Below are 15,055 nucleotides of genomic sequence, written 5' to 3'. Positions count from 1 at the left end.
CTCTATAGGAAGGAGATGATGTGGCTCCAACGATCACGTATAACCTGGTTGAAGGAGGGCGAGCGCAACACAAAATACTTGCATCGCCGGGCAGTATGGAGAGCTCGACGAAACCTTATTCAGCGACTACAAAAAAATGATGGATCTTGGTGCAGCGTCCCAACGGACATGGAGCGGATGGCGCTCTCATATTTCAAGGAGATTTTTACAAAGGATCCCACCCTATCACCAGGGGAGGTGCTTGAGTGTATAGTCCCCGAGGTGACGAACGAGATGAATGAGTCTCTTTGTAAACCCTACTACGATATGGAAATTTCAGATGCCTTCTTTCAAATTGGCCCTTTAAAGGCCCCGGGATGTGATGGTCTCCCGGGAAGATTTTACCAGCGGAATTGGGCGACGTTGAAGAATGATATTGTGGCTGCGGTACAGGACTTCTTTATTACAGACATTATGCCCGATGGAGTTAATGACACGGCGATCATTCTAATTCCGAAGATTCCCCATCCAAAGGAACTAAAAGACTTCAGACCGATTAGCCTATGTAACATGGTGTATAAAGTTGTTTCTAAATTCATGGTGAACAGATTACGGCCTCTCCTAGCCGATCTTATCTCGGAAAATCAAAGCGCTTTTATTCTAGGGAGGCTCATATCTGATAATTCCACCATTGCCTTCGAGTGTATCCATCATATCCAGGAAGCAAACAATAATTCGCCCGCCTTATGTGCCTATAAGCTTGATCTATCCAAGGCCTATGATCAGGTGGATTGGGAGTTCTTGGAGAAGGCGCTAGCTAAATGGGGCTTTTCTCAGACCTGGATTTCACGCGTAATGGCATGTGTATCTTCGGTGAAGTACTCGGTAAATTTTAATGGCAAGTTATTGGAGGCGTTCACCCCCTCCGAGGGGCTCCATCAAGGTGATCCGCAATCCCCCTTTCTCTTCCTTTTTGTAGCTGATGCCCTTTCTGTTCTCATACAAAAGGCTACGAGGGAGGATGATCTCCAGGGGGTCAAAATCAGTAGAAGTGCACCAGACATTTCTCATATTCTGTTTGCGGGCGAGTCTCTCCTGTTTTTCCAAGCGACAGAGCAGCAGACAACTTTGGTAAAAGGTTTGTTGAACACGTATGCATCGACGACGTGACAACTTATTAATCTGTCGAAGTGTTTCATCCTCTTCTCGAATCACTGCCAGCCTAATGTGATACAGGAGGTAAAGACTGTATTGGAGATTACTCAGGAGGTTTTTGAACCAAAATACTTGGGCTTGCCGGTCCTGAAGGAAGAATGCATAAGGGTAGTTTTGAACTACTCAAGATCACTTGCGAAAGAGGCTTGTTGATTGGAGTGAGCAATATATGTCCTCGGGCAATAAGGAGATTCTAATCAAGGCCATTGCCCAGGCCATTCCTATGTATGTGATGAGCATTTTCAAGCTCCCAGCGTCGGTATGTGACGAGCTCACACGTATGATTCGCCAATACTGGTGGGGCGTTGAGAAGGGGAAGAGGAAGATGGCATGGATGAGCTGGGACAAGTTGAGGCTTCCCAAGTCCATGGGGGGTATGGGCTTTCGTGACATGATATCCTTTAATCAAGCTCTATTAGCTAAACAAGCGTGGAGGCTTCTGGACTCCCTCGATAGCCTGTTCTCAAGATTGCTAAAGGCTAAGTATTACCCACATGGCCAGTTATTGGACACTGTTTTCCCTAACAATGGTTCGGAGGTGTGGAAGGGAATTTTTACGGTCTTGAACTGGTTAAGAAAGGGGTAATTTGGCGTGTGGGAAATGGCACTTCAATACGTACATGGAGGGATCCGTGGATCCCGAAACCTGACTCCTTCCGGCCAATTACTCCTAAAAGGAACTGCAGACTAAATCGAGTGTCGGACTTCTTGGATGAAAATGGTGCTTGGAGAGCACACAGGCTGAATGAGTTTTTCTGGCCTATGGACGTGGTTCATATTCTAAAGATCAGAACTTCTCCTCGCCGACGAGGTGATTTTCTGTCTTGGGTCCCGAAAAAAGCGGCCTATTCACGGTCAAAAGTGCTTACAGGCTGGCTTCTCAGGAACACAACGCTGTCTTCACCAATGGATCATCTAGCACTAATCCGGACGGGGATCGCTCCTTGTGGAATCTCGTCTGAAAATCTGTTGCCCCACAAAAATGAAGATCACCGCTTGGAGGATTGTCACCGGTACCCTGGCCACACAAAAGTGCAAACAATATAGACATATATCAACGAGATCGACGTGCGCTCTTTGTGGTGTGGAGGAGGAGAGCACGTACCATGCGCTGGTAGCATGTACGCATGCGAGAATCCTGTGGGTGAACATGCGGCGTCGATGGCCATTACCGGCAGATGACATGCTCCTTGATTCTGGAAAAGAATGGCTTATCTCCTTACTAAGCAAGTGCACTACAGATGTGAGGGATATACTAATTATGCTGCTGTGGAGGATTTGGCAGATGCGGAATGACTTGATGCATGGGAAAGAGAGTACGCCAGTCCTCGCTAGTGTTGAGTTCCTAGACAGTTACTACAAGTCGATCAAACTGGCTGGGAGGTACTCAACAGATGAGATTTTAAAAGGCAAGATGATTGTCCTAGAGGCTACACCCTCCGCGAGCGTTGTCCGGCCGTCCACATCTCCATGGCCGGCGCCCGCTGCTGGGACGGTAGCTCTCTCGGTTGACGGATCCTTCCAAAAGGATGACGGTACGGCGGCTGCTGGTATGGTGCTAAGAAACTCAGAAGGTGCAATCTTTTTTGCATCCTATCGTTTTATTTTCCACTGCAATGACTCGCTGGAGGTGGAACTGCATGCGATAATGCAAGGTATGTCACTTGCTATACAACATTCGGACCTTCCGGTGGTGGTGCAGTCGGATTCTTCGGAAGCGTTATCTAGTCTGTCTAATAATGCACTTTGTAGATCAGCTTATGGCCACCTTGTGTTAGAGATCAAGGACTTGTTAGGTACTAGGGAGTTTTTTCCTTTAAAGATTCACCGTTCTCAGAATAGAGTTGCCGATCGACTCGCCCACTATAGCCGCACGGAGCATACTACTGCTGTGTGGTTGGGCTCAGTACCACCGTGTATTTAGGATTTGTGGCCTCAAGATTGTAACTCTATAATTTTGCAATAAAACTCCCTTTACTCCGAAAAAACACTAACATGGTTTGACTTTGACCAAATCTTATTAGTATCTCACATGCACGTACGTACGTCCATCTTTGTTAATGCAGCCTGCTTGCCAATCAATACGCATCACGAGCTAATTGTACTCCTACACAGAGTACAGGGCCGGTCGATTTATTTATTAGTCGTCGGAAATGGTGGCTGGGACTAGCCATTTTCAGCTATGCACATATGTCTGGAAAGTAACCCAAAGTGTATTTCCCATCGGTTCCTTCCTTTTCTAACTGCCCCAGAGCGAAAGGAGGCGACCCACGTTCCTTGGTTCCGTCGCCGGTCAGGCCTGTGGTTCCCTCCCTCTCTGGCGGCTGCTCCGGCGACGGGAGAGTGGGGAACCCCGGATCTGAGTCCTGGTGTGTAGATAGTGACAGGCTCTAGCTTACTGTCAGACAAGAACTCAAGGGAATTCCGAAACTTCTCACATTAATTTCAGAGAAATTGAACTAGGGTTCTTACAAGAAAAGGAAAGTAGGCCAACCACTCCAGTGGCGGATAGGGTTCAACCCCAATTTACATTCGATGCCTCTCCTCGTGGGATCTGAGGTCTTTTTAAAGGAGGAAAAGTTTACTGAAGGTAAAACTGCCTGACAGCGACATGAAAAGGTACAGTAAGTACACGCGTTACAGTGATTTGCTCACAGCCGACGGATGGAGATCGGACGATGCTCAGACGACGGCTTAAGTGACTACACTCCAGCAATGTGATGAGGATCTGACGGTCTATGGCTGTTGTTTGATGATGAACAGGTACAGGATATTCAGATAGCAGAGGAGGGCCTAACAAAACCCCCTTGAGAAGATCAGACTTGTCCTCAAGGCTGGAAATCAAGGAAGATCTTCTGGATGAACGCCGAGTCCTCCCAGGTGGCTTCTTCAGGAGGTAGGTTGACCCATTTGACCAACCGTCTGACCACAGGAATGGAAATATCACCTTGGGTTTTGGTACGAGTTTTCGTTCCAGCACTTCTTCTGGGTACATGAGTACTTGGCCTTGATCATCAACTAGTGGCAATTTCTTAGTGGGAATGACATGGGAGCCTATGTGCTGTTTTAGCTGGCTCGCATGGAATGTGTTGTGTAACTTACACCCTTCACGGACTAGCAGCTGATAGGCATGGTTGCCCACTTTCTTCAGAATTCTAAATGGCCCATAGTACTTGGAGTGTAGCTTGATATGTCTGTGAAGACTGAGAGAAGTGTGTCTATAGGTTGGATTTTTAAGTAGACCATGTCTCCCTCTTGGAATACTCTCTCCTTTCTCTTCTTATCAGCAAAGTGTTTCATCCTCTCTTGAGCTTTTTGCAGATTCTGTTTGATCACCTATTGTGCCAAGTTCTTGTTGAGCATCAGGTCAGGGTTGTCTTCACTCAGGAAATCAGGCAAGTTGGATTCACCGATCATTGGAGGTTTGAACCCATACAAAGCCTAGAAGGGTGTCATTTTCAATGAGGTATGGAAGGTAGTATTGTACCACCATTCAGCTAATGATAGCCAGGAATGCCACTTAGTGGGCTGCTGAAATGCCATGCATCTTAAATAAATTTTCAGGCATTGGTTCACTCTCTCAGTCTGTCCATCAGACTTTGGGTGATAGGAGGTGCTCATGTGGAGTTTAATTCCCAAGGTTTTGAAGAGCTTTTGCCATAGAGAACCGGTGAAAATTTTGTCTCTATCAGTCACAATCACACTGGGAAGGCCATGCAGTTTAAAGATATTGTCCGAGAACTTCCTGGCCACTTACTGCATAGTTATAGGGTGTTTCATGGAGAGGAAGTGGGCATATTTAGTAAATCTATCCACTACCACTAAGATCAAGTTCTTGTTTTCCGATACTGACAATCCCTCTACAAAGTCCATGCTAATGTGGCACCAAGCAAAATCTGGTATTGGTAGAGGTTGCAGCAGCCCATGGTAAGGAGTATTTTTAGATTTATTAATTTGACAGACAGGACATGCTTTGACAAAGGTGATAACATCTTGCTGCAGTCCGGACCAGTGGAACAAGAGGTGAATTCTTTGATAGGTGGCTCTTTCCCTAGAATGCCCCCTAGTTCAGACTTGTGAAATGTTTGAATTAAATCCTGTCGAAGAGCAGTGTTATTGCCAATGTCATTCTGTTCTTGTATCTGAGGATGCCATGTTTAAAAGTGTAGTGGGGATGGGCTTGATCATCCACAGCTAGTTCAGCTATAATATCCTTGTATTTAGGATCCATGGAGTAGGATTTGACCACTTCCGTAATCCAGAGGGGAACAACAGAGGTAGCAGTTAAAGAGCCCACAAACTGCCTTACTCGGGAAAGTGCATCAGCTGCCTTGTTCTCCCTGCCATTCTTGTACTCAATGGTGTAGTGGTAGCCCAGGAGTTTGACTAGCAACTTATGTTGTATGCCCTGTGTGAGTTTTTGTTCATGGATGTACTTCAAACTCTCCTGATCTGTTCGGATGATTAAAGAGGAGCCAGCAAAGTAGTGTTTCCACTTTTTCAGCGCTTCCAGAATCGCCATAGTTTCTTTGTCGTAAGTGCTCAGGGTTTGTGCTTTTGGCCCCAAGGATTTGCTCATATAAGCGATCGGTCTGCCCTCTTGCATGAGGACTGCACCAAGTCCATAGCCACTGGCATCAGCTTCAAGTACAAAGGGCTTGGTGTAGTTGGGAAGGGCCAGGACAGAGGCATCTGTCAGTCTTTGTTTGAGTTCCTGGAATGCTTGTTCTTGGGCAGAAGACCATAGGAACGAGTCTTTCTTAAGAGCATCAAAGAGAGGTCTGCCGACAATGCCATATCCTTGGATGAATCTTCCATAGTAACCAGCTAGTCCAAGGAAACCTCGGAGTTTCGTGATGTTAGAGGGGGCAGGCCAATTTGTTACTGCAGAAATTTTAGTGGGGTCGGTGGCCACTCCTTCAGCTTGGATTATGTGGCCCAAGTACTCTACTTTAGTCTGTCCAAATGAGCATTTGGCCAAGTTAACCGTGAGCTGGTTTTCTCTGAGTATTCTAAATACTTCTTTCAGATGTTCTTTGTGCTCCACTAGTGTTTCACTGAATACAAGGATGTCATCAAAGAATACTACCACAAATTTTCTGTTGTACTTGGCAAATAGGTAGTTCATGAGAGACTGGAAGGTAGCAGGGGCATTAGTGAGACCAAAAGGCATCACAATGTATTCATAGTGTCCCATGTGAGTGGAAAAGGCCGTTTTTGCCATATCTTCCGGTTTCATCCTTATCTGCTGATAACCACTCTTCAGGTCAATCTTGGAGAAGTATTTTGCTCCATGGAGTTCATCCAAGAGGTCCTCGATGACAGGGATAGTGTATTTATTTTTTATTGTCATGGCATTTAATTTTTTGTAATCGTTGCACAGCCTCCAAGTTACATCTTTTTGCTTTACCAGAATGGCAGGAGAAGAATATGGACTAGAACTGTGTTGGATGATGTGTCTCATCAATAGGTTGTTGATAATATCTTCTAGAGCATCCTTCTGGTGGTGTGGGAGTCTATACGCTCTTTGGTTGACAATCTTGGCATCGGGAGCTAGAGGAATTGAGTGATCACAGAACCTTGCAGGAGGGAGAGTTGTTGGTTCTTTGAAGAGGTCTTCATTTTCCTGAATAATGGTCTGAATTTCAGGTGGGCAAACTGTTTCTGCTGCCGTATTTTTATCAGAAACAAGAGAGACTAATAACAGGGCTCCACACTCTGGTGGGTCGAGCAGTCTAGTGAAATTTAGAACTTCAGGTAGGTTGTCAACGGAGGGTAGTGTTTCATCTTTGAAGGTAAAGAATTGTCCATCTTGGCCAGTGATTTTCATTACCATAGAGATGAAGTTCATCTGCACCGGGCTGTATTTCTTCAACTAGTCAGTGCCTGGAATTATGTCATAGCCTTTGAGTTATAGGATTTTGAAGTCATCAGCAAATTCTTGTCCTTGGATGGTATAGGGGCAACTTTTGCATGTAAATTGTGTCCAAAGGACATCTCCATTTTCCACCTGGACCTTGAGTTTCTTAGTGGTTGTAGTAGGCACACCAATTTTGTCAGCTAAGTCAGTGTTGGGGAACGCAGTAATTTCAAAAAAATTCCTACGCACACGCAAGATCATGGTGATGCATAGCAACGAGAGGGGAGAGTATTGTCTACGTACCCACGCAGACCGACTGCGGAAGCGTTGACGCAACGTAGAGGAAGTAGTCGTACGTCTTCCCGATCCGACCGATCTAAGCACCGTTACTCCGGCACCTCCGAGTTCTTAGCACACGTACAACTCGATGACGATCCCCGGGCTCCGATCCAGCAAAGCGTCGGGGAAGAGTTCTGTCAGCACGACGGCGTGGTGACGATCTTGATGTTCTACCGTCGCAGGGCTTCGCCTAAGCACCGCTACAATATGATCGAGGTGGAATATGGTGGCAGGGGGCACCGCACACGGCTAAGGAACGATCTCAAGGATCAACTTGTGTGTCTAGAGGTGCCCCCTGCCTCTGTATATAAAGGAGCCAAGGGGAGGGGGCCGGCCGGCCAAGGAGGACGCGCCAAGGGAGTCCTACTCCCTCTAGGAGTAGGATTCCTCCCCCCAATCCTAGTTGGAGTAGGATTCGATGAGGGGGAAAGAGAGAGAGGGGGGCCGGCCACCTCTCCTTGTCCTAATAGGACTAGGGGAGGGGGGAGGTGCGCGGCCCATCTTGGGCTGCCCCTTATCCTTTCCACTAAAGCCCACTAAGGCCCATACAGCTCCCGGGGGGTTCCGGTAACCTCCCAATACTCCGGTAAAATCCCGATTTCACCCGGAACACTTCCGATATCCAAACATAGGCTTCCAATATATCAATCTTTATGTCTCGATCATTTCGAGACTCCTCCTCATGTCCGTGATCACATCCGGGACTCCGAACTAACTTCGGTACATCAAAATGCATAAACTCATAATAACTGTCATCGTAACGTTAAGCGTGCGGACCCTACGGTTCGAGAATAATGCAGACATGACTGAGACACATCTCCGGTCAATAACCAATAGCGGGACCTGGATGCCCATATTGGCTCCTACATATTCCACGAAGATATTTATCGGTCAGACCGCATAACAACATATGTTGTTCCCTTTGTCATCGGTATGTTACTTGCCCGAGATTCGATCGTCGGTATCCAATACCTAGTTCAATCTCGTTACCGGCAAGTCTCTTTACTCGTTCTGTAATACATCATCCCGCAACTAACTCATTAGTTGCAATGCTTGCAAGGCTTATGTGATGTGCATTACCGAGAGGGCCCAGAGATACCTCTCCGACAATCGGAGTGACAACTCCTATTCTCGAAATACGCCAACCCAACATCTACCATTGGAGACACCTGTAGAGCTCCTTTATAATCACCCATTTACGTTGTGACGTTTGGTAGCACACAAAGTGTTCTTCTGGCAAACAGGAGTTGCATAATCTCATAGTCATAGGAACATGTATAAGTCATGAAGAAAGCAATAGCAACATACTAAACGATCGGGTGCTAAGCTAATGGAATGGGTCATGTCAATCAGATCATTCAACTAATGATATGACCTCGTTAATCAAATAACAACTCTTTGTTCATGGTTAGGAAACATAACCATCTTTGATTAACGAGCTAGTCAAGTAGAGGCATACTAGTGACACTATGTTTGTCTATGTATTCACACATGTATTATGTTTCCGGTTAATACAATTCTAGCATGAATAATAAACATTTATCATGATATATGGAAATAAATAATAACTTTATTATTGCCTCTAGGGCATATTTCCTTCAGTCTCCCACTTGCACTACAGTCAATAATCTAGATTACACTGTAATGATTCTAACACCCATGGAGTCTTGGTGCTGATCATGTTTTGCTCGTGGAAGAGGCTCAGTCAACGGGTCTGCAACATTCAGATCCGTATGTACCTTGCAAATCTCTATGTCTCCCACCTGGACTAGATCCTGGATGGAATTGAAGTGTCTCTTGATGTGCTTGGTCCTTTTGTGAAATCTGGATTCCTTTGCCAAGACAATTGCACCAGTATTGTCACAAAAGATTTTCATTGGACCCGATGCACTAGGTATGACACCTAGATCGGATATGAACTCCTTCATCCAGACTCCTTCATTTGCTGCTTCCGAAGCAGCTATGTACTCCGCTTCACATGTAGATCCCGCTACGACGTTTTGTTTAGAACTGCACCAACTGACAGCTCCACCGTTTAATGTAAACACGTATCCGGTTTGCGATTTAGAATCGTCCAGATCAGTGTCAAAGCTTGCATCAACGTAACCTTTTACGGTGAGCTATTTGTCACCTCCATATACGAGAAACATATCCTTAGTCCTTTTCAGGTATTTCAGGATGTTCTTGACCGCTGTCCAGTGATCCACTCCTAGATTACTTTGGTACCTCTCTGCTAAACTTATAGCAAGGCACACATCAGGTCTGGTACACAGCATTGCATACATGATAGAGCCTATGGCTGAAGCATAGGGAACAACTTTCATTTTCTCTCTATCTTCTGCAGTGGTCGGGCATTGAGTCTGACTCAACTTCACACCTTGTAACACAGGCAAGAACCCTTTCTTTGCTTGATCCATTTTGAACTTCTTCAAAATCTTGTCAAGGTATGTGCTTTGTGAAAGTCCAATTAAGCGTCTTGATCTATCTCTATAGATCGTTATGCCTAATATGTAAGCAGCTTCACCGAGGTCTTTCATTGAAAAACTCTTATTCAAGTATCCCTTTATGCTATCCAGAAATTCTATATCATTTCCAATCAGTAATATGTCATCCACATATAATATCAGAAATGCTACAGAGCTCCCACTCACTTTCTTGTAAATACAGGCTTCTCCGAAAGTCTGTATAAAACCAAATGCTTTGATCACACTATCAAAGCGTTTATTCCAACTCCGAGAGGCTTGCACCAGTCCATAAATGGATCGCTGGAGCTTGCACACTTTGTTAGATCCCTTTGGATCGACAAAACCTTCCGGTTGCATCATATATAACTCTTCTTCCAGAAATCCATTCAGGACTGCAGTTTTGACATCCATCTGCCAAATTTCATAATCATAAAATGCGGCAATCGCTAACATGATTCGGACAGACTTAAGCATCGCTACGGATGAGAAGGTCTCATCGTAGTCAACCCCTTGAACTTGTCGAAAACCTTTTGTGACAAGTCGAGCTTTGTAGACAGTAACATTACCGTCAGCGTCAATCTTCTTCTTGAAGATCCATTTATTCTCAATTGTTTGCCGATCATCGGGCGAGTCAACCAAAGTCCATACTTTGTTCTCATACATGGATCCCATCTCAGATTTCATGGCTTCAAGCCACTTTGCGGAATCTGGGCTCACCATCGCTTCTTCATAGTTCGTAGGTTCATCATGATCTAGTAGCATGACTTCCAGAACTGGATTACCGTACCACTCTGGCGCGGATCTCACTCTGGTTGATCTACGAGGTTCAGTAGTATCTTGTTCTGAAGTTTCATGATCATTATCATTAACTTCCTCACTAATTGGTATCGGTGTCGCAGAAACAGTTTTCTGTGATGTACTACTTTCCAATAAGGGAGCAGGTACAGTTACCTCGTCAAGTTCTACTTTCCTCCCACTCACTTCTTTCGAGAGAAACTCCTTCTCTAGAAAGGATCCATTCTTAGCAACAAATATCTTGCCTTCGGATCTGTGATAGAAGGTGTACCCAACAGTTTCCTTTGGGTATCCTATGAAGACACATTTCTCCGATTTGGGTTCGAGCTTATCAGGTTGAAGCTTTTTCACATAAGCATCGCAGCCCCAAACTTTAAGAAACGACAACTTTGGTTTCTTGCCAAACCACAATTCATAAGGTGTCGTCTCAACGGATTTTGATGGTGCCCTATTTAACGTGAATGCGGCCGTCTCTAAAGCATAACCCCAAAACGATAGCGGTAAATCAGTAAGAGACATCATAGATCGCACCATATCTAATAAAGTATGATTACAACGTTCGGACACACCATTACGCTGTGGTGTTCCGGGTGGCGTGAGTTGTGAAACTATTCCATAATTTTTCAAATGTACACCAAACTCGTAACTCAAATATTCTCCTCCATGATCAGATCGTAGAAACTTTATTTTCTTGTTACGATGATTTTCAACTTCACTCTGAAATTCTTTGAACTTTTCAAATGTTTCAGACTTATGTTTCATCAAGTAGATATACCCATATCTGCTTAAGTCATCTGTGAAGGTGAGAAAATAACGATATCCGCCACGAGCCTCAATATTCATTGGACCACATACATCGGTATGTATGATTTCCAACAAATCTGTTGCTCTCTCCATAGTACCGGAGAATGGTGTTTTAGTCATCTTGCCCATGAGGCACGGTTCGCAAGTACCAAGTGATTCATAACCAAGTGGTTCCAAAAGTCCATCAGTATGGAGTTTCTTCATGCGCTTTACACCGATATGACCTAAACGACAGTGCCACAAATAATTTGCACTTTCATTATCAACTCTGCATCTTTTGGCTTCAACATTATGAATATGTGTATCACTACTATCGAGATTCATCAAAAAATAGACCACTCTTCAAAGGTGCATGACCATAAAAGATATTACTCATATAAATAGAACAACCATTATTCTCTGATTTAAATGAATAACCGTTTCGCATCAAACAAGATCCAGATATAATGTTCATGCTCAACGCTGGCACCAAATAACAATTATTTAGGTCTAATATTAATCCCGAAGGTAGATGTAGAGGTAGCGTGCCGACCGCGATCACATCGACTTTGGAACCGTTTCCCACGCGCATCGTCACCTCGTCCTTCGCCAGTGTTCGCTTAATCCGTAGTCCCTGTTTCGAGTTGCAAATATTAGCAACAGAACTAGTATCAAATACCCAGGTGCTACTGCGAGCTCTAGTAAGGTACACACCAATAACATGTATATCATATATACCTTTGTTCACCTTGCCATCCTTCTTATCCGCCAAATACTTGGGGCAGTTCCGCTTCCAGTGACCAGTCTGCTTGCAGTAGAAGCACTCAGTTTCAGGCTTAGGTCCAGACTTGGGTTTTTTCTCCTGAGCAGCAACTTGCTTGCCATTCTTCTTGAAGTTCCCCTTCTTCTTCCCTTTGCCCTTTTTCTTGAAACTAGTGGTCTTGTTAACCATCAACACTTGATGCTCCTTCTTGATTTCTACCTCCGCAGCTTTCAGCATTGCGAAGAGCTCAGGAATAGTCTTGTTCATCCCTTGCATATTATAGTTCATCACGAAGCTCTTGTAGCTTGGTGGCAGTGATTGGAGAATTCTGTCAATGACGCAATCATCTGGAAGATTAACTCCCATCTGAATCAAGTGATTATTATACCCAGACATTTTGAGTATATGCTCACTGACAGAACTGTTCTCCTCCATCTTGCAGCTATAGAACTTATTGGAGACTTCATATCTCTCAATCCGGGCATTTGCTTGAAATATTAACTTCAACTCCTGGAACATCTCATATGCTCCATGACGTTCAAAACGTCGTTGAAGTCCCGATTCTAAGCCGTAAAGCATGGCACACTGAACTATCGAGTAGTCATCAGCTTTGCTCTGCCAGACGTTCATAACATCTGGTGTTGCTCTAGCAGCAGGCCTGGCACCCAGCGGTGCTTCCAGGACGTAATTCTTCTGAGAAGCAATGAGGATAATCCTCAAGTTACGGACCCAGTCCGTGTAATTGCTACCATCATCTTTCAACTTTGCTTTCTCAAGGAACGCATTAAAATTCAACGGAACAACAGCACGAGCCATCTATCTACAATCAAACATAAACAAGCAAGATACTATCAGGTACTAAGTTCATGATAAGTTTACGTTCAATTAATCAAATTACTTAAGAACTCCCACTTAGATAGACATCCCTCTAATCCTCTAAGTGATCACGTGATCCAAATCAACTAATCCATAACCGATCATCACGTGAGATGGAGTAGTTTTCAATGGTGAACATCGTTATGTTGATCATATCTACTATATGATTCACGCTCGACCTTTCGGTCTCCGTGTTCCGAGGCCATATCTGCATATGCTAGGCTCGTCAAGTTTAACCTGAGTATTCTGTGTGTGCAAAACTGGCTTGCACCCGTTGTAGATGGACGTAGAGCTTATCACACCCGATCATCACGTGGTGTCTGGGCACGACGAACTTTGGCAATGGTGCATACTCAGGGAGAACACTTCTTGATAATTTAGTGAGAGATCATCTTATAATGCTACGTCAATCAAAGCAAGATAAGATGCATAAAAAGATAAACATCACATGCAATCAATATAAGTGATATGATATGGCCATCATCATCTTGTGCTTGTGATCTCCATCTCCGAAGCACCGTCATGATCACCATCGTCACCGGCTCGACACCTTGATCTCCATCGTAGCATCGTTGTCGTCTCGCCAATCTTATGCTTCCACGACTATCGCTACCGCTTAGTGATAAAGTAAAGCATTACATCGCGATTGCATTGCATACAATAAAGCGACAACCATATGGCTCCTGCCAGTTGCCGATAACTTGGTTACAAAACATGATCATCTCATACAATAAAATTTAGCATCATGTCTGACCATATCACATCACAACATGCCCTGCAAAAACAAGTTAGACGTCCTCTACTTTGTTGTTGCAAGTTTTACGTGGCTGCTACGGGCTTAAGCAAGAACCAATCTCACATACGCATCAAAATCACAATGATAGTTTGTCAAATAGACTCCGTTTTAACCTTCGCAAGGACCGGGCGTAGCCACACTCGGTTCAACTAAAGTTGGAGAGACAGTCGCCCGCAAGCCACCTATGTGCAAAGCACGTCGGGGAAACCGGTCTCGCGTAAGCGTACGCGTAATGTTGGTCTGGGTCGTCTCGTCCAACAATACCGTCGAACCAAAGTACGACATGCTGGTAGGCAGTATGACTTATATCGCCCACAACTCACTTGTGTTCTACTCGTGCATATAACATCAAACCATAAAACCTAGGCTCGGATGCCACTGTTGGGGAACGCAGTAATTTCAAAAAATTTCCTACGCACACGCAAGATCATGGTGATGCATAGCAACGAGAGGGGAGAGTATTGTCTATGTACCCACGCAGACCGACTGCGGAAGCGTTGACGCAACATAGAGGAAGTAGTCGTACGTCTTCCCAATCCGACCGATCCAAGCACCGTTACTCCGGCACCTCCGAGTTCTTAGCACACGTACAGCTCGATGAAGATCCTCGGGCTCCGATCCAGCAAAGCGTCGGGGAACAGTTCCGTCAGCACGACGGCGTGGTGACGAGCTTGATGTTCTACCATCGCAGGGCTTCGCCTAAGCACCGCTACAATATGATCGAGGTGGAATATGGTGGCAGGGGGCACCGCACACGGCTAAGGAACGATCTCAAGGATCAACTTGTGTGTCTAGAGGTGCCCCTGCCTCTGTATATAAAGGAGCCAAGGGGAGGGGGCCGGCCGGCCAAGGAGGACGCGCCAAGGGAGTCCTACTCCCTCTAGGAGTAGGATTCCTCCCCCCAATCCTAGTTGGAGTAGGATTCGCTGAGGGGGAAAGAGAGAGAGGGGGGCCGGCCACCTCTCCTTGTCCTAATAGGACTAGGGGAGGGGGGAGGCGCGCGGCCCATCTTGGGCTGCCCCTTCTCCTTTCCACTAAAGCCCACTAAGGCCCATACAGCTCCCGGGGGGTTCCGGTAACCTCCCGGTACTCCGGTAAAATCCCGATTTCACCCGGAAGACTTCCGATATCCAAACATAGGCTTCCAATATATCAATATTTATGTCCCGACCATTTCGAGACTC

Source organism: Triticum aestivum, chromosome 3A (genome assembly GCF_018294505.1).
Source record: "Triticum aestivum cultivar Chinese Spring chromosome 3A, IWGSC CS RefSeq v2.1, whole genome shotgun sequence".
NCBI classification, from domain to species: domain Eukaryota; kingdom Viridiplantae; phylum Streptophyta; class Magnoliopsida; order Poales; family Poaceae; genus Triticum; species Triticum aestivum.
The sequence above is the reverse complement of the archived record's forward strand: the minus strand, read 5'-3'. Positions refer to the sequence as shown.